At 38.0% G+C, this 21,697-nt stretch overlaps 1 protein-coding gene across 6 annotated transcripts in view; it reads right to left on the minus strand.

Moving 5' to 3' along the window:
- The window catches only part of BTBD10 (BTB domain containing 10), a 74,026-nt gene extending 60,543 nt beyond the window's left edge, over nt 1-13,483 (minus strand). For 2 of the 6 annotated variants that reach the window (XM_047690679.1, XM_047690676.1), the window contains exon 1: nt 12,637-12,831. The gene's annotated coding sequence lies outside the window, so the exon portion shown is untranslated. Of the gene's footprint in view, nt 1-12,636; nt 12,832-13,237 lie in introns of those variants that run through there. The other 4 variants (XM_047690677.1, XM_047690680.1, XM_047690681.1 and 1 more) reach the window with 4 other exon arrangements.
- Nucleotides 13,484-21,697: the final 8,214 nt, after the last annotated feature.

The raw sequence follows: 21,697 nt of genomic DNA on the forward strand, positions 1-21,697 counted from the left end.
ATAAATATGGTGAAGGAAACCAGACAGCCATACAGCGCAAAGTAGTAGAGAAAACACCAAAGCTGGAAGTGCAGCTGGAAATTCAAGTCAGATACCGGGAATGAAAGAACCACACAGAGCTACTGACCCAAAAATCTGAGCATAAGGTGTGCTCAGCTAAATTAATCATGTACCAAAGGGAGAGCCCAAGTAGCCTCTGCAGTAGACTATAGAGGAATTTACCCTTGAAAGCTGCATAAGATCTAGTTTGATGCTTTTTAAAAGTGCATTCCCCAACCAGACACAGCCCAAGCAGCAGAAAGCTGAAGCCCTTACTGGCTTAGGGTGTCAGAGGCAGGCAGAGGAGCTAGAAATTAAGAGGGAATACACAGAAGTAGAGAAACCAAAGACAGGGTGAGCTCCAAAATCTGAATGTAATCTCAGCCCAAATTTTTGGCTAACCACCAAATCACACAGGTGGGAAAGAACTTTCTTCCACTCACTCTGCAAGAGACCAAACTGAAAAACAAGTAGCTGGAAGAAGAACCAAGCACAGGTATTTGCTAGAATACACTGCTTGGGAAAGAATGTTTGCAGATTGAATTCAGGCAAGTTAATGTACCACTAGAACATAAAAAAAAATAATGCTCATGAGAACATTACAATGCTCTGACTTTAGCCAAAAATTATGAGATGCAAAGAAATAATAAAGTAAAAAGGCAATCAACAGAAAGTGACTCCAAGTAGGTCCAGACTTAGAATTTAGCAAATGATTACTTCAAACCTTATATGTAAACAATTAAGGGAATATATTCAAAGAACTAAAATAAGAAGGTGGTTTTAATGAGAGGCAGACAGAGAATCTCAACAGACAAGTGAAAACTATCAAAAAATGAAAAATTCAGTTCTAGCTGAAAAGAGCAATAACTAAAATGAAAATTTCAATTAGATGGGCACAATAGCAGGCAAGGTGAGGAAAAAAAGGGGGGGGGAATTGAAAATAGATGAGTAGAAAATGTCCAATCCATAGAATACAGAGAAAGACGGGGAAAAAATGAACATATCTGTACACACGGGTAGGACAGCATCTAATGATACAACATTTAAGTAATTGGACTTACTACTGATACACTCAACAAAGTGTAATTTCAGAAGTGTTATGGTACGTTAAAGAAGCCAGACTCAAGGTTTGCATACAGATGATTCCATTTCTATAACATTCTCAGAAAGAAAGGAATATAAAACAGAACACAGTCAAGGAGAGCAGAGTTTAATTTGGGGATGGGGGAGGAGGGCAGTTTGATGGAACTGTTCTATATCTGGATTATGGTGGTGGCGGTGGTAGTTAAGCCACTGTATGCCTTTGTCAAAATTTGTAAGACCTGGGGGCCCCTGCCTTAGTCAGTTAATCATCTGACTCTTGATACCAACTCAGGTCTTGATCTCAAGGTTGTGAGTTAAAAAAAAAAATTCCTAAGACCTATACACCAGAGAATTTTACTGGATGTAAATTTAAAAAGAAATCTAAAAAAAAAAATTATTATTATTGTAGATTACCCCCCATATGATCATTATGCAAACAGTATGTGTTATATCTGACTAAATTTTGTGTAACTATTTCCATGATATCAAATTTAAATGATTTATGTTTTCATTCAAAATCTATTCATTAAGTACTTAGCACCTTTTCAGGCATTTTGCTAACTGCTGAAGATACTCACAGATTTAATAAAACTGCATGAAATTCCCCTTAAAAGTAGGGAATGTTGTGTATTTACAGGGCTTCCTTATCTAATCCCACCAAAATCTAAGACTTCCAAAGTCAATTCACATTCAGCCCTTCATCTCCCAGAGGTGACCCAGAGACAAAATCTCTGAGGTAACTAACCTTATGCAATTGCTATTTAAATTTTGCTGACTTCTTATTCAAGGTATTAATACTTCAAGAAATGTTTCATTTATTTGTTTCATCCCACCTTAAACAGATCAATAAATATTGATAATCTTTCCATATCTTACCCATTTTCTAATTACCTACATAGCATTGTAAAGAATTGGATGCTGTTTCTAGTACTAAATTCTTAAAACTCACTAAAAGACATGATTTTTTTATATTCCAAAAAAATCTTAAGTTTTGTTTCCTGTGCATACGCCCCCTTTTCCTTTTTTTCTATGACCAAATTTTGCCTTCAAAACTAGAAGCATCTTAAACTGAAATAAATCACCTTGACATAAAGTTTAATATAAGCAAATCTCCAATAAGCTGAAGTGTCTAAATCAAAGGAGATTACATTCAACTTCTAAGAACCAGCATCCTTTAAATAAAGTCAGACTCTTAAATGTTTTTGTTTTTCCTCTATGACCCCTTAAACAGAACTTTAAACAATTCCCCCCCCCCACTCTGGGAGTCTTTTATTTTTTTTATTTTTTTTTTTAAGATTTTATTTATTTATCTGACAGAGAGAGATCACAAGTAGGCAGAGAAGCAGGCAGAGAGAGAGAGAGAGAGGGAAGCAGGCTCCCTGCCGAGCAGAGAGCCCGATGCGGGACTCGATCCCAGGACCCTGAGATCATGACCTGAGCCGAAGGCAGCGGCTTAACCCACTGAGCCACCCAGGCGCCCTCTGGGAGTCTTTTAAAATAAGTTACATGTCTTCTTCATATAACTTTACATTTTGCCCTGTTCATTATTTCCAGAACCTTCTAGTCCTTTGAGATTTTTTGCTTATCTGCCATCAATTCAATAGGCTAGAAAAGGCCATAAGTATGATTCAAGTTCTAGACTACATCACTATCCAACAGAACTTTGCGTTATAATAAAAATGTTTTATTTTTGCACTGTCCAAAAAGTAGCCATTAGCCATATGTGGCTACTAAGCACTTAGGATGTACTACAACTGAGGAAATTTTTAATTTTCCATTTTAATTAATCTAAATTTAAAGAGCAGTATGTGGCTAGTTAACTACCATATATGCCAGCAAGTTAGAGGCAGAATATCAGTGCCTGGCACCACCACCCCCCTCAAAAAAGTTATTTTCCTCTAAATGTTTCATTTTAAGGATTCTAAAACTTGCCTTGAGACAAAATACTTGCACACACACATATACACAAACTACTTATCTTTGTGTCTAATATTACAGGTAGTGTTCAACTTTATTAAAATAAATTTTATTTTCTTATATTCAAAGATCATTAAGACTCATTTCAAAAACTAAAAGTCAGTTGTACTGGTATATGAACAGACAAAGAAACCAAAAGAAGAGAAGAAAAGGTCTAGAAATAGATCCCTAAAACATAAGAAAATTTGATATACGATAAAGAAGTAGTTTCTCGAATCATTTGAGGAAAGGACAGACACTAATAAGTGGTATTGGGACAAACGGATAAATAAACATCTGTGAAAACATAAAACTGAATCCATACCTCACAAATACTAGGATAAACTCCAAAAAAATCAGCTATCTAAATGTAAAAATTGAAATCATACAATATTGCAAAAAACAGCAGGAATAACAAACACAACTTAAAGACTTTTTACTATATAAAGAACTCTTTAAAAAGAGAGGAAAAAACAAAAGATAGCTCCCCCCTCCAAAATAGAGGAGGATGCACAGAAGACATGGGAAATTCTCAGAAAAATAAAGGCAAATAAGTGGCCTTAAACCTATGAAAGTATGTTCAACTCAACTCATAAGAGAAATGCAAGATAACACTTCAAATTTTGACCATATACGCTGTTGGTCAGACTGAAGAAATAGATATTCTCTGCATTCTCATAACTGCTAATGAAAAACAATTCCCCATGGAGAGTAATTATGCGATATCTAAATTATACAAATGTTTACCAGCCCCACTTCTAAGAATCTATCCTGAAGATTTAACTCCACAAATACTAATCAAATATTCAATATATATTCACTGTGGCCTTATTTCTAATGGCAAAAGACTAAAAACATCTGAATGTACACCAGCAAAGACTAAATGAATAAGATGTGGTACATCTACACAATGAAATACTATGCATATATAAAAAATAAGGGAGGGGTGCCTAGGTGGCTCTCAGTCCATTAAGCAACTGGCTCTTAATTTCGGGTCAGGTGATGGTCTGAGTCATGAAAGCAAGCCCCATCTCAGGCTCCAAGCTGGGCATGGAGTCAGCCTAAGATTCTTTCTATCTCTCTCTTCCACTGCCACAACCCTCCCACCTCACTGGTACATGCTATCTCTTAAATAAATAAATAAATAAATAAATAAATAAATAAATAAAGGAGATCCCCAAGTACAATTGTGGATTAATATCCAAGATATGTTAGGTGGGGGGGGAATGAGTGAAAAACAAGTAGTACGCGGTTTGTTAACTTTTGTGAATAAATTAAATATAAATACACACACACATAAATACAAATATACATATATTTATTTTTGCAAGAAGAATTCTAGAAGAATAACCAAAACTCTAATAGAAATGGTTACCTACAAGGGCAGGATGGGAATGGGGTGAAAGGAATACAGATATAAGCAAGACTTCTGGGTATTCTTTTTATATAGTTTTGATATTTGAACCATATGTCTATATGTTCTAAATAAATAACTAAAACGCCTACTACTACCATGTCCTAAAATGTACCATTTAATTTTTTTTAAATAAATGGTAGATGTCCTTATAAATATAATTGCAGATTTAGTAGCAATAAAAAGGATTGCCATGTCACTCAAATTCATTCACCTCTTATTAACTACCTCCACCTAGAATAGTAATGACCAAGACATATCAAAATGGGTTTTTGAAAGAAAAAGATGAAGCCATCCTCCTGGGGAAGTTTACCAGATCAATGGTAGATTAAATATGTTTCAGCATTAAGAGAACTCCAGCAAAATATGTAGTGAGATTTTTCAAGTAGGACTGAGGCACAGGGTGTTCTAAATGCACCTAATTCAGGGGACCTTGGATAATAAGTTGGATTTTCATATGTATTTCATATATATTATGATTGATATATGCTAATTTTCATATATATTATGATTGATATATGCTAATCCACATATCAATCCTATAAGACACAGAGGTGTCTTTTATAAAAAATTGAGAAATTGGTTTAGGCTTAAAGGGATTATGTTATTTGCCTAATATAGCAAATAAGTAAATCAAGACACAGATACACATCTCTGTAGTCAAAATCAGTGTTTTTTCCACCATACTATACAGTCTCTCAAATTTAATATGCAACCCATCAAAATGCTATACCCTGAAAATAAAAGTGTTAGTGGTAGCATTTCAAATCCCTACAAGAAAGATAGATATATAGACAGATTCAAGGTTAGATAGATTCTAAAAAAAATAACTGCTTATAACTATTTGATAAGATCCTTTCCTTCTTCATGTTAATCTCTCCCAAATTCCACACTAAAAATTTCACAGTACAACATAAAACCATAAAAAAAAAAAATCAAGGAGAAAATAAGTGAACGATTATCTGACTCTCAGAATAAGGAAGGAATTTCTAAGCCTCAAATCAAAGAAAAACACTATCAAGACAAAGACTGCTAGTCTGAGAAACAGGAACGTGCTGCCAGCCAACTTATGCTAACATTCTCAGCAAAGACTGTGAAAACTTCATTAGAGATCAGAATTAGGACTGTACACAGGTTTCAAGAAGCATTAGGTTAGACTACATAAAAATTCAAACAAATAAAATATACCGTATTTTATTATACCAAACAAATATACCAAAAAAACCATAAGAAGTTTTGTAATACAAAATAAAGAATTAAAATCTTAAATATATAAGAATATTTAGATATCCATATTAAAATACTACAACACTATGGGCAAAGTTCATAAACTAGCAATTTACAAAAACAAAATAGTGAGTAAAAAAAGGGGAACAGCAGAAATAGTCAACCTCAGTAGTAATATAAGAAACCCGAGTTAAATCTGAGATGTTTAACCTATCAAATGGTCAAAGATTTGTTGGTTGGTTTTAATAACAAGCAGTGATGGCTGAAGTACAGAGAAAATGGCTATTCAAGTTTGTGGGAACATAAATTATAAAGCTTGCAGGGTATTATACACTTTGGCACAAGAACCCCTACTTTTAACTTTATCCTAACAAATACGTTCATCAAAGCATGTATGATGATAGAAGGGGAGGGGAAAGAGGAGGAAAGAAATGTTAGTTTTTAAGACTATGTATCTGTTATATCATTCAAATTTTATTTTAATTTCTCCAAAGAAAAATCTGAAGTCACTACATACAGAATGATCCCAACTGCAGGGGCAGGAGAGGGAGGAGGTGGAAGCAATTATCACTGTGCCATGGGATTATAGTGCCATTTTCTTCCTTGCTCTTTGCTAAATGTCCCAAATTGCATACAATGCATTATACTTTAATAGTCAAAAAGAAATTACTCCAAAAATATACTTTTAGAAGTAATTTTCAAAGTACTCTTACAATTTCAAAACCAACAAGTATTTAAGACTGCTGTTAAACAGTATTACTCACTGATGAATGATAAATGAAAGTAATGATGAAAGATGTCACACCACTTTTCTTCTAAAATATGACACTTTCTCCCTTAATGTTTTGAGTTCAACTAACTTAACAGCTGTATATATATACATGTATATAAATAATGTATATATACTGTCATACCAGTATTAGATATATACTATGTAAACAGACAAAAAATGGAAATGAAAAAGAGATTATTTTAAATATATATAAATTATAATATATATAAATGAAAGTTCTACTTGGTCCTTCAAATGGCACAAAAAAACAAGTTCTCCATACATTCCCAGAAGTACATAACTGAAATAAACCACCCAGAATCAGGAGACTTGCAGATCTGAATACTAGTCTCAGCTTCCCCACTACCAGCCAGTAACTTCTATAAAAATCAGGTAAGAGGGTTTAATCTGTCCTTCCAAAAATTAGAGTATTAATGATTTAAAGTACTTTCAGTATTATGGTTTTATAATTCCACTACTTTCTAATAACTCAACATTCTTTCTCAAAAGAGAAACTCAGGCATTGTGGAACACTCAGTAAGAAGAAAACAATAGTGCCCCACAGCTAACATCTTTACAGAACTTCTTTAAGAAAACTCTAAATTAACAAATGAGGAACCAAAAGGACAGAGCAGATTGTGTTGTTTGCTCTCCAGATGTGAGAAAAATCAAATTTAATCTTGCATTCCATAAAGCACACTGTCCCTAATAAAATAATTACCTTTAAAATAACACAGCACTATTTGCAAGACCATTCAAGAAAATTATAAAAATACTTTGTTGCACAATTTTGCACCTGAGAGCTCAGATTCACATTCTGAGGTATCTGAACTTTAAAGCTTACTTGTAAGGAGATAGTTAACGTAGTCTATAAACACTAAACATGGGATAATTTTCTCACCTGCTATAGCAATACCAGTCAAAGAAATAAAAGGGAAACAATCTAAATTAATAAAAATAATTTTATATTTAGAAGCAAATAACAGCATCCCAACAGATGATTTTTTATATGGAAAACCATCTCTCCAATGTATTCTCTCTTCCCTTTTTGCTATTCTACCTGGCATTCAAATTACATAGAATACCAGCTATCAGTCAATGGATGCCAACATGAAAAGCGAGAAAAAGAGCTTTCTATTGTTCAATGTTGACGAGAATAAAGAAAAAACAAAAACATTTTAATTCCTAGTGGAAATCATATGGCAAGGCTGTAAATAACCATTTGAACTTGTTTCCCTGCAAAAGAGATAGCTGGATGTAAATTTACCTGATGGATGTGTTTCAAGATCATAGGCTATTTTCTGAGCATAAACACAGAACAAAGTGCTAAGAAGAGGTGATACTCACTTTACTATCTACATAGCATTTTTACATGTTTTATTTTATTCTCAAATTCATTTTTCATTCTCTCTCCATTTTTTATGTAAGGAAACAAAGGCTCATAGAGGTGAAGTAACCTCATAAAGCTTACTAACATTTGGCTTTAAATCCAGATCTAAATGATCCCAAATAAGGTATTACAAGCTGAGAAGTGTGTTTACAATTTAAAATGACCTCAGAAAAGTGTTATTCATACTTTCTAATCAAGTACTTCAGTGATTCACTATGAGACTCTCATTCCCAGCCAAATACTAAACGTTAATCTCAATTTGCAACCAAAAATATTAATAATTGATTTCAACTATAAAGACAAAAATAAGTACCAAGTGCCAGATACTTTACATTTTCAAACAGAAAAATATAAACTAGGAATTAAGGGCAAAGAAAGATGCTTTCATTAGCAAAGATATCTTTCAGCATCTTAGTGATTTTTAGCAATCTACTGTGACATAAGGTCACGTATTCCACATAAAATCTTTCTTCTTTTATGATCAACTTCATACTGTTTCAAGTACTCAGCTCACTGTACTGCCATCACCTACAACTAACATTTACTAACCTCTTAATTCTCTCCCAGGTTCTCGGAATTCTGATTGCCTTGATCTCTATGCTCTAGACTACTACCTGCTTAGCAAGGAAATGTTTCAAGTATGTCAAAGTAAACCAGAGCAAGCCATGGGAAAAATGCAACATTAGCTTGAACCCTAACAAACATTCTATCCAAAAGGAGAAAAAAAAATTCTTAAATAGTTCTTCTTCCATTAGTGAACACCTATAAACTACCTCTTCCTCCCTCACTGTGGATTCATAACCAACAAAGAAACAAAATTGAGAGGGCGCCTGCGTGGCTCAGTGGGTTAAGCCTCTGCCTTCGGCTCAGGTCATGATCTCAGGGTCCTGGGATCGAGTCCCACATCAGGCTCTCTGCTAGGCAAGGAGCCTGCTTCCTCCATTCTGTCTCTCTCTCTCTACTTGTGTCTCTCTCTACTCTCTACTTTCTCTCTGTCAAATAAATAAAATCTTAAAAAAAAAAAAAAGAAACAAAATTGAGGAGTCAGACAAAGATAAAAATACAGCCAAAACCAGTGGCCAAAAAAGCTTCCTATTATTTCAAACATAAATTAAACTTAGATTTGTAGATATACCATTTCCTTTTCCCTCATAGGGCCCAGCCTGCTCAGATAAGTCTACCATATAGACATAAAGAGAATGTATATCCTAAGAACTGGGAGTTCCAAAAACAGAACCAGAAGGCACTGAGCAAAAACACACTGAATCCCTTCTCCTCATTTCACCTAATGCTTTCTTGGGAAGGCATTTCAGGGGGTAAAAAAAAAAAAAAAAAAAAGTGGGGGTGGGGGGGAGCTACTTCAAAGAGTTACTTACAAGTCATGGTAGAAAGGGGGTGGTGGGGGAGAATGTTTCCCCCTTGAACAAACAATCGCACAAGTACACAACAGATTCTTCAAAATGTTTTTAAAACTTTCAAACAGCAACACCTCACAAACATAATACATATCTCCTGTTTCACTTCTTATACTAGAGAGAGGTGGAGAAACTGGATGAAGAGATTAATAGACTAGTTTAACCTGAGAAGACGGGGTTAAAAGGAAGAAAACCAAGTTTGCAAACTACCGAAGAGGTCCTCATGAAAAACCAATATTCTCTGTAGTCCTTGTATGAGTTACAGTAAATTTAGCTGTAAAAGGCAGAGCTCTTTGTAAAACTGCAAAGTAGATGAAAGGGTACTTCACCATTTCATCTTCCTTTTCAAAACTCTCTCCCTCACCTAGACTCCTCTCTCACCCTGGTCCCCTCCAAAGACTCCCCACCTTGCCTTCAATATGCCTAAGGTCCACTTTTTTCTGGGTCTGACCTCTAAACTTCCATTCCCCTCAGTCCAACTAAATATGAATCAGATTATGTGATTAAAGTATTTCCCACTAATGGGTAAATGTGCCTTAATCCACGGGGTTCAACTCTACAAATATCACTAAGCTCTACTATGTGTAATGCACTGTGTTTAGTCAAAGTAACTATTCTTAAAACTATTCTTAAAAGAAAAACCACTGGGTTCAATTTTACAAATATCACTAAACTACTATGTGTAATGCACAACTAGTTAAATCAAGTTTTTAACGTACAATGTAAAGAGGAGGAGCAGGAGTGCCTGCTTCACATTATACTCCTCCAACCCATTTCTTTCTATCCCTATACATCCTCCCCCCACCCCATCTGCCAGGAACAGAACCCAAGAAATTAATATTGCTTCCAGTAAGAGTCAATGATTGGGAAGACAATGTGCCATGGCAGAGCAACCAATAAACATTCAAAACTACAGATGAGTTATAGAGGGTCTCCTGAATTTAATTTCATGTGTTAATTGCAAGTACAGTAAGAGGCCTCTTGGTGAATCACTTTCCTTACAAGATACCTGTAAATTAGCTTTGTTCAGAACTTTTAGTTATTAAACCATAAATACTGAGAAATTTCTTCAGTTGTTTCCATAGTTAAAACATTAAAAAAGTACCAATTCTATCTGCTATACTGGACTTCAAGGCTATTAAATTCGGCTATTAAAATTTTTTTTTATTTTCTTCTATTTTTTTTTCAGTGTTCCAAAATTCATTGTTTATGCACCACATCCAGTGCTCCATGCAATACGTGCCCCCCATAATACCCACCCAGGCTCGCAATCCCCCACTCTCCTCCCCTCCAAAACCCTCTGTTTGTTTCTCAGAGTCCACAGTCTCTCATGGTTTGTCTCCTCCTCCGATTTCTGTTTTGAATTTGACATTTTTCTCAAATCCTCCTAGGTCTGAAATTCCAAACTAATTGATATATTTGCTTTAAATATTCTTTTTTCTCCCAGTTGTATAATTTATTCATTCTGACCTAAAACAGAGGTCCAAAACTGGAAAGCAGGATACAACTACTGACAAGCCTGGGTTTGGTTGGGCCACATTAGGTTATTTTTAATTGTTTTAAGTAGTTGTCAATATTTTTAACAATCAAGAGACTGCAAGTAAAAAATCTAGATTTCCTGTGTTCTATTAAAAAGGCTGAAAATTGGGCCCACATTCACGCATGGCACTAATCAGGTGGACCTGATAACTGAATGTCCCTCTAAGATGAGGCATAAGCTCCCTACTTCAGTTCACTCATTCTCATCTGCCTAGTACCTGCAGGCATGTGAGTTTGCTATTCTTAACATACTCCTACGGAAGGTGCACATTTCCCAGCTCGCTCTCACATTTCACCAAGTCACCTAAACATAAAAAACCACAAAGCAGATCTTGCTGGTTTGCAACTTAGTAGTTAATAAAATTTTTTCACAAGGCTTAGAAGAAAGGTAAGAAAGATAAAAATTCAGACTGGTAAAGGGTGACATAAAGGTAAAAAACCCATCTGAGAGCTTTTCTGGGAGGAAAAAAAAAGGTGAAAGAACTCAAAAACAGAGACAATAAAAACCTTCCTGATGGAGCACTATGTTAACTCCATGATTCCTTACCACACTCCATGCTTCAGACCCTCCCCTTAACTTTCTCTTTATATATAACAATAGCAGACAGGTCATAAAATCTGAGAAATGTGGGGGATATTTATAAAACACATTTACACCTTTGGAAATAATTCTCATGCACTTTTGAAGTCTTCATCAACATCAAATCCTTTCCCAAGTATTTTTCATGGCTTTCCACTTGACATTCGTGACAACTACAGTCCTCATTTTCAAGGCCTGGACTTCAGTCCTGGACGGTTTCTCCAGCACAGAAACTTTTTTTGGCCCTTGCATTACTCATCAGACCTCTTATTCCAATCTCTACAGTCTATTTCATTCAAAATTCACCCTTAGGTCCCCCTCTCAAAAAATTCTTGGTCATATTTGTGCGGGGGGGAGAAGGGGGATGCCTAATTGCCCCCCAAAATCAATATACTGGGCTGCTTCACTGGGATTTAAATAAAAAGCATGAAAACGCTTGAAAATTAAGGAATTTTAAAATAATTTTTTATATGCTAAGTGCCCAAAGAGGCAAGTGAGGCTCTAGCTTTGGTTAAGTGTGAACTTTTCATCACGGACTCTAAATACTGACAACTACTGTACGAGACCTAGGAGACCCAGGGATGGTCTCCTTGACCCCACACTAACAAATTACCAAGTGATGTCTCCTCTCCCTGCACCCCGTTAACGAGGAAAAAGCATGTTAGGGAACTTGCATCTGAAGAAGAAAAAAATGGGCAGCTTTTCTGTGCAGTGTTTGGGAAAACAAAGCTTTACCATACGCGATACTGTTAAAGCATAAAACCACGCAGCACATTACAGGAGTCTCACTCCTCCTCACCCATAGGGAGAATACCTGCTACTCTATCCCCTATTGTGATGCGCCCTCCTGAGGATGTCGCTACGTTAGCCCAGCGGTGACAGGAAAAGGGGCGGGGCACGGGGCAGCTCAGCCCTGGGAAGGAGGGATGAGGAGGGTATCGCCTTCATCCCCGGAGAAAGGCCTCGGAACTCCCAACCCAAAAACAGCACCCCGAAAACCCAAGTCCCATTCTTGGCTCTCCGAACCGGTTGCCAGCTGCAGGAGCCCAGAACCCCACCCACAGGCTGCTAGCAGGATCTGGGACGCCCAGACCACCTCCACAGCAGCCGGGCGCTCAAGCCCAGATTAGCCCTCCGCCCCCTTCCTCCTTTGCCCAGCCAAGCCCAGCCTCCGGCGCCGCCCCCACCGAGTTCCCCAGCTGAGCCCAGTCACCCTCGAACCTGCAGTCCCTCTTGTGTGTCCACGGAGGGCGCAGGCAAAGGCGGAGGTCAGGGACACCCCCGCTTCCTCCTCAACTGGATCCCTCCGGAGGTGTCTGTGGCGGCGGCCACTCAGGCGGCTGCGGCTAGCAGAGCCGCCCGGGCAGGTTACAGGCCGGCTCTTAAGCCTCTTCTCGCGAGAGCCCTGAGTCCGAGGAGGCGAGGCTAGTCGTGTTCTCGCGAGAATGCAGCTCAACGCCCGGGGGCGGGCGGGGCTCCGAGGGTGTAGGCAATTGAGGGAGCGGCAGCTTGGGTTGGGCTTTGTGCCTGGGGGCTGGGGTCGCAGAGGGCTGGGCGCTTATCCTCACGGACGATAGTCTGGGGTTGGAAGGAGGTCTTCAAATCTGAGTGGCTGCGAACATAGTTACCCCCAAACCTTTGAGTCCCACGTTTTTCCTTCGACTTCCTGTCACCGTTAGAAAAAAACAAAAAACGGACAGCGTTTCCAACCCAGAGATAGAGAAATAGTTTTGGGACCCGGTGTGCCCGGGGAAATCGTTTCCCTCAATTCAGCAAACTCCGACGTCGCCACAGCGGGCTCAGCTGGCGGGTATTAACTCACCTGGGTCCGTGAAAGGCCGTCGTGCGGACGCCCGGTGTCCGCGGCTGTTTGTTTTTAAAAGCTGGCTTGGCGGGAACCGGGCTGCCAGCTGAAACTGCAGCGGCTGGACCGCCTAGCCCACGTCGAGAGGAACGTGGGTCGCATATTCTGCTCCTGGGGGCAGAAGGTCGCCGGTCCACGGAGTTTCAGTCAAACTACTTGACTGAGCCTACGGTGTGTCAAACGCTGGACGATCCTTAGGGCTTGGGGCGGGGCGGGGGGGAGAAGCGGGGAATAAGAGAGGTGGTCTCCGCTCCGCGAGCTCACACCGCGTGGGCGAGAGGAGCCGGAAAATGTAAACCCGCTCTGCTGGGATAAAAACCGGGTAGCACGCAGTGAGCTGCGGGAGCAGAGAGGGAGCTCTGCCTGCCATGTGGAGGAAAGACTCCACCGGGGAGAAGGATGAGTAAGAGTTCCCCAGTTTTGAGAAGAGTAGGAGGGGCGTTGCCAGCAGAGGACGCAAAAGAGGAAGAGGATGGGTTTGAGTAATTTGGTATGAAAACAGTCTTGCGGAAAGAACTTTGTCGAAGAGCTTGTAATCGTTGTTTATTTCGGAAGAGAAAAAGTTCTCAGTCTCCCACCTGAGAAGTGTTTTTCCAAATCCAGGTTTATGCTAAGGAGATGAGTTTTGCTGCAGGATACAGGATAGTGACTACCCTCTTTCCTCGTCTAAGTACAGTCACGTATCAGAGACGTAAGGGAAACAGGTTATTATTACAGTATGCCAAATTATTATTGCCAACATCTCTGCTGCATCGGAAATTACCAAAAATCTGAGGATTTCTAAGAAGAGGGATCTAACAGAATTTAGAACGGTTAGAAAAATCCTCAGGCAACAAAACAACAAAAACTTCACCAATCTTGATTTATTGTCAAAATTTTCTTCTGTAAGCTAAAAATCAAAGGAGGTAATTCGATAGTCCAAGTTAGGTTTAGAGAGGTCTGTCAAACAGGAATCCTTTCCCTATATTAAAATAGAAGCTATAATTTCCTACAGAAAGACTGGTATTCTATAGAGTTCCCACCAATCTCCCTTTAGGCACATTATTTTCATATTTATTATATATATTTACATATACAGTAGTTTAATTTGACTCACTCTGTCCTCCCTACAAATAAGCTCAACGCTTAATTAGGAAAACAAACGCTTAATTAGGAAAACAAAAAGTAGCTGTAACCTTGCTGTGGGCCAATCAGGTGTTCTGCTTAGCATAATTCACAAGTTCTAGTCCAAGTTCCAGAAAATCTCCAGGAGACATTGGAAGAATCATGTCAGCAAAGATTTTAGATGAAATATGAAAACTTTGCTCCATACTGGAATCCAAACATTTACCTTGCTTTGAGAGGCCTATAGCTATTTCATTCTGTTATTCAAAGGAAGGAAGGACTGAAGGAATGGAGGGAAGGAGGGAAGAAGCAAGGAAGTATAAAAATCTAAGAAAGCTATCACTATCGTTTGCTTAAAAAAAGTTAACCTATCAAATATTACTTTGGGGAGCAATGGTAACATCTATATGTCTAATAGGTAATGCTATTAATTCAGATCATCACAAACTGCACAATCATTTGTGTTAGCTGACTGAATGAGGCAAGGTACATACCCCTAATGAAAATCTTCTACAATCTCAATCACAATACACACCAGAAAGATTACAAATAAAGAGAATTTTTTTTTTACTATTTTATTTATTTGAAAGGAGAGAGAGAGGGAGCCTGAGCAGGGGTAGGGGGTTGGGGGAGGTGTGGCAAAGGGAGAAGGAGAAGCAGACTCCTTGTGGAGCTGGGTGCAGGATGCAGGGCTTGATCCCAGGACCCTGAGATCATGACCTGAGCCAAAGGCAGCCGTTTAACTGACTGAACCACCCAGGTACCCCTTACGAGAAGTTTTATACAGAAGCAATGAACAAATAAATTCCTTTGGTTGTCTGTATTATTGTACCATGTAGCATGCTAAGACAAGATTGTTTCACAGCAGAGAAGAAAATGGACTTTTGTTGAATACTTGCTCAACAAATTAATGATAAGCCACAGACCCAAAATCCTATTTAACTTTAAAGCCTGGGATTTCTTTTTACTATAAGGTTTGACCACTGTCACCTAATGGCAGGAACAGAAAAATCACATTAACACCAACAGAACGCTATCCCTATGCGGCAAACATAGATTAAGACCCTGTGTAGGGCACCTGGGTGGCTCAGTGGTTAAAGCCTCTGCCTTCAGCTCAGGTCATGATCTCAGGGTCCTGGGATCGAGTCCCGCATCGGGCTCTCTGCTCAGCAGGGAGCCTGCCTCCTCCTCCTCTCTCTCTCTGCCTGCCTCTCTGCCTACTCGTGATCTGTCTGTCAAATAAATTAAAAAAAAAAATCTAAAAAAAAAAAAAAGACCCTGTGTAAAAATTCTAGGGGAGGCACAGGCATTATTAATATGCAGATTCTACTGACTTTAATGAGATGTGTAACAAAGGGAAAGCAAAACAGGTCATAAGGAAATAGGGATGATATGCTGTGGGAAGTCAGAGATAGGAAAGATTACTTCTAACTGAAGAGATGAAGAGGGTGCAGGAAAGGGGGAGGATGGATGTTTGATCTGGAGCCTTGAAGAATAGATAGGATCCATGCATGAAGAAATAGTAGCAAAGGACATTTTTTTTTTTTTTTAAGTAAATTCATTGCCCAATGCCGGGCTCAAATTCATAATCCAAAGATGGAGTCCCAGACTCTACCAACTGAGCCAGCCAGGTGCCCCAAGAAAAGACATTCTTACGAAGAGACCAACAAAGGCATATAAATGGCTAAGCTGTGTATCTTGTAGGGACAACAATGAGCCATTCAAAAGAATGAATAGGAAGTTTGTTTTTTGGTTTTTGTTTGTTTGTTTTTTAACACCAAGAAAATGTTTTGATTAGACTACAGAAACAATAGTTATAGTACATAATATTCATGAGCAAAAAGATACACCGTACTATAAGTACTTACAACATTACAAACCACTTACTCCCTTTACATTTTCCATATTTTAAGTTCATATATGAAGTAATCAGATTTACAATTTTAGGAAGAGGGGAGGAAAAAGGTGTATTTATTATCAGCTAGATGTACTCACTCTATGCTCCATTATTTATATGCAAGGCCAGGTGACTGGAATTGCCACTGTAGGAAGTAATGTAAGAAAAGTAAGATGGAATTGGGACATAAGAGCCTGGATGTTAGGTTAAAATAAGAGTCTGCAAACTTTCTGTAACTTGTGAGTTTGCAATAGGGTAAAACCTCAGAATTTTCACAACTTTTGACAAATCCTGTTAGGCTTTTTTTTTTGTAGAGACAGACATGGTGATCCAAAAATTTACGTAGAAATGCAAAAGTCTTAGAATGTGAATACAAGTGTTCTCACTTGCTCTCTAAATAAATACGTAGATACTTAAAAAAAAATCCTAGACATGATACCAAAAGACAAAGTCATTAAATTGACAAATTTAATTATTAAATTTCAATTCATAAATATAATCAGTAAAATTTCTTGAGCTTCAAAATATAGCATTAAAAGAATGAAAAGACAGATTGAAAGGCAATGTTTGAAATCATAGAAAGGACTTGTATCCATAGTATATAAAGAATTCTTACAACTCAATAAGAATCCAACTAATAAATAGCAAAAGACTTACACAGACATTTCTATGAAGATACACAGATGGCTAATACACACAGGAAAAGGTGCTCAGTGTCATTAGACAGTAAGTAAATGTAAGCTAAAACCAGAGTGATTTAAGATACACCACAAACCCACTAGAATGGCTATAATAAAAAACCAGACAATGACAAATGTGGACAAAGATAGGGATAAACTTGAACCTTCAGACTTTGCCAATGTGAACATAAAATATTACAACCATTTTGGGAAACAGTAGTTTTCTAAAGTTAAATATAAACTTAACCATACAATCCAGCAACTTCATTCTTAGGAATCTACCCAAGAGAAATGAGAAAAAGTCTGTCTACACAAAAACTTATGTGTGGTGTTCATAGCAGCATTATCCATAATAGCCAAAAACTAAAAATAATCAATTGGTGAATAGATAAATGCAGTATATTCATACAATGGAGAACCCTTTGGCAATAAAAAGGAATAACATACTGATACGTACTACAACATAGGTAAATCTCAAAAACAGTGAAAGTCAGGGGCACCTGGGTGGCTCAGTGGGTTAAAGCCTCTGCCTTTGGCTCAGGTCATGATCCCAAGGTCCTGGGATCAAGCCTTGCGGCCGGCTCTCTGCTCAGCAGGAGGCCTGCTTCCTCCTCTCTCTCTGCCTGTTTCTCTGCCTGCTTGTGATCTCTGCCTGTCAAATAAATAAATAAAATCTTAAAACAAAACAAAACAAAACAGTGAAAGTCAGATGCCAAAGACTCCATATTGTGTAATTTCATTTAGATGAAATGTCTAGAAAAGGCAAATTTCTAAGACACAAAGCTGATCTATGATTGTGGGGGCTAGAAGTGGGAGCAAGGATTGACTACAAATGGGCTCAAGGAAACTTACTAAAGTAAAGGTAATCTTCTAAAATGGAATGGGTAATAGTTGCACAATTCTATGAATACTAAATATTACTGCATACAACAAGTGAATTTTATGTAGTTTATATCTCAATAAAGCTGTAAAAAGAAAAAAAGACTTTAATGCTATTGGGTTGGATACCTCAGTTAATTCTTTGGATTCCATATTTTTTTTATTTTTTAATTTTTTAAAAAGATTTTATTTATTTATTTGACAGACAGAGATCACAGTTAGGCAGAGAGGCAGGCAGAGAGAGGGGGGGAAACAGGCTCCCAGCTGAGCAGAGAGCCCAGTGTCGGTCTAGATCCCAGGACCCTGGGATCATGACCAGACCAGAAAGCAGTGGCTTAACCAACTGAGCCACCCAGGTGCCCCTCCATTTTTTTTTTATCACCCTGTTTTAGTTTGCTTTAAAAAAGACTTCTGAAACTCATATAATTTAATGGCAAAAAATATATAACCCAATTTAAAAATGGGCAAAGGACTTGAACAGACATTTTACAAAAGGAAACCTACTTGGGGCAACTGGGTGGCACAGTCAGTTAAGCATATGACTCTTGGTTTTGGCTGAGGTTGTGATCTCAGGGTAGTGACATTGAGCCCTGTGTGTGTTAGGCTCCACACTCAGCGCAGACTCTGCTTAAGATTCTCTCTCCCTCTCCTTTTGCCCCTCTCCCTGCTTGTACTCTCTCTTTCTCTCTAATAATTAAATAAATCTTAAAAAAAAAAAAAAAAGGAGACGTACCTTAGTATGTACAGCTCACAGGTATAGGAAAAGGTGCTCATCATTAATAATCAGGGGAGTGAATGAAAATCCAAACCACAATGAGATATCACCTCACACCTGTTAGAATGGCTGTTATCAAAAAGGCAAGAGGTAACAAGGGTTGGTGAGGATGTGGAGAAAGGGGAACACTTGTACATTGTTGGTGGGAATGTAAATTGGTGCAGCTACTGTGGAAAACAGTATGAAGGTATCTAAAAAAATAAAAAATAGAACTACCATATGATCAAGCAACCCCCACTGCTAGGTATATATTCAAAACAAATGAAGTCAGGATCTTGAAGAGATATCTGCACTCACATGTTATGTGCAGCATTTTCAAAATAGCCAAGATGGGGAAACAACCTAAATATCTATCAACAGACAATAGATTAAGAAAATATTGTATATTACATATACATAGACACACAATGGAATATTACACAGCCTTTAAAAAGAAGGCCTACCATTATGACAGCATGGACATATTTGTATGTCTATTATATCTATATGATGATATATATCTATATGTTTATAGATATAGATACATAGACAGACAGAAATATCTATATAAGGCATTCCATATATATGGGATTGTGGCAGAGATTTCTAGCTTGTCACCAAAAACCAATGATTTCCTAGTATAGAGTTATCACTGGAAAGGATCAACCTAGCCAGAAACTACATTTTCTAACTGCCCTGTTCCATCCCACTTTACAATATTAAGTATAGTTATATGACAATGTTATAGTCAATGGGATGTGAAGAGATGTCACCTTTCCAATCCTGGCTGGTAAAAACTTCCCACATGACATTCCTACCTTTTTCACTTCTAGCTAACTAGAGACAACCCCAGCATTAACCGTAGTAGAAATAGAGGCCCTAGCTACTCTGTTGACCTATTAACCTGCCTAGTAATATAACATTCCAGTGATGTTACATGAATAAGAAATAGAAGTCCAAGATGGTAAAGCAGTAGGAGGGAGAATTTAATTTTATCTGGTCCCAGGAATTCAGCTAGATAGCTATCAAATCATTCTGAACACCTGCATACTCAACTGGAGGTCAAAGAAAAGAATAGCTGTAACTACGAATAGAAAAGTGACCACTTTCTGGAAGGTAGGATGTGCAGAGAAGTGAATCGAGCTGATAGTTGGGAAGATAGATGGCATAGGGAGGGAGCTTCCATCAGCCAGCTTCTGGCATGTGATAGGGCAATGGAGCACAAAATTAGAACTTTTAGAAGTCTGCATAGTGAGGGACGTTGCTCAGGCTGCTAAGCAGGGAGGAACCCCAGCCGGGGCAATGTGGTTTCAGGACCCTCAGGGTCACATGAAGACTGAGAGTGCCTGAGTGCAGCAGAGCTCCCAGGTGAGATAGGAGAGTCAACCACAAAGAATGAGTGTGGGCTTTGAGCTCGGGGTTGCCATAAACCATGATCCCCTCAAAGAGCAGGGGCCCAACAATCAGCAGATTCAGGGAGACTCCATTTCCCTCCCCAGGAGGAACAACATAGGATCACACCACAGGAGACTGCTGGGTTTGGAGACTCCAAACAGGGCCATGTGCCAGAGATAGAAATGGTCTGTCATCAGCCAGGTGTGCACAGAGTGCAGGTGGAGACCAGGAAGATGGGAGGGATTGACTGTTTTTCTCTGCAGGTGCACTGAAGAGTGGGGTGCCAAGCTTTCCATTCTGGGGCCAGAGATTGGGAGGCTGCCATTTTCATTCTCATCCTCTAATCGGTATAGAAAGCCTTCAGAGAACAAAAGGCACACAGAGCAAACCTGAGCAGATGACTTAGCCTGGCCCCTGGCAAGGGTGGTACAATTCTACTTCAGGCAAAGATACTTGAGAATCAATGCAACAGGCCCCTCCACCAGAAGATCAGCAAGAACATCCAGCCAAGACCACATTTACAGATCAATGAGAACTGCAAAACTCCAGTGCTAGGGGAATACAGCACATAGAGTTCTTGTTTTTTCACCCATGATTCTGTAGTCTTTCAACTCTAATTTTTGTTTTAATTTTTTTCTTTCCTTTTTCAACCAATTTCTTATTTTATCAACTCCTTTTTAAAATATTTTTTAATTTTCATTTTTACAGTTACATTCTATCCCTTTATTGTACTTAATCTTATTTTTGTACATATATAAGATTTTCTTTCTTTACAATTTTGAGATGTAATTTCTTCTAATGAACTGACCAAAGTACACTCAGGAGACAGTATATTGCTCTGTTCTGTTCACCTGTCTGTTTATATCCCTTCCTTTTTTGTTGTTGTTGGTTTTTCTTCTCTTTTGTTTTCTCTCATCTTTTGATTTCCATTTTTACAGTTACGTTCTATCCTTTCATTGTATGTAATTTTATTTTCGTACACATGTAAGTTTTTCTTTCTTTACAATTTTAGGATCTAGTTTTCTAAAAAACAGACCAAAATACACATGAAATCCAGTGTATCGCTCTACTCTGCTCACCTGTCTGATTATATTCTCTCTCTCCTTTTTTTTCTCCCAGTTTTACGTCTCTTCAAATTTGTATAGTGTATATTTCTCTGGGGTCATTATGCCATTTGTTCTCTTGTTCATCTATTTTTCTCTGGACAGAATGACAAGACAAAAAAAATCTCACCTCAAAAAAAAAAAAAAAAAAAGAACAAGAGGCAGTACTAACTGCCAGGGACCTAATCAGTAGGGACATAAATAAGATGTCAGAACCAGAGTTCAGAATAATGATTATAAAGATACTAGCTGGGCTTGAAATAGCATAGAAGACACAAGAGAATTCCTTTCTGAACAAATAAAAAAACTAAAATCTAACCAAGTTGAAATCAAAAAGCTATTAATGAGATGCCATTAAAAATGGAGGCTCTAACTGCTAGGATAAAGAAGATAGAAGAGAGAACTAGTGATATAGAACACCAAATGATGGAGAATAAAGAAGCTGAGAAAAAGAGAGATAAACAACTACTGGATCACAGGGGGAGAATTCAAGAGATAAGTGATACTGTAAATTGAAACAATAGTAGAATAATTGGGATCCCAGAAACAGAGGAAGGAGAAGGGGGCAGAAGGTATATTGGAGCAAATTATAGTGGAGAATTTCCC

Source organism: Lutra lutra, chromosome 10 (assembly GCF_902655055.1).
Source record: "Lutra lutra chromosome 10, mLutLut1.2, whole genome shotgun sequence".
In the NCBI taxonomy this organism is placed as follows: domain Eukaryota; kingdom Metazoa; phylum Chordata; class Mammalia; order Carnivora; family Mustelidae; genus Lutra; species Lutra lutra.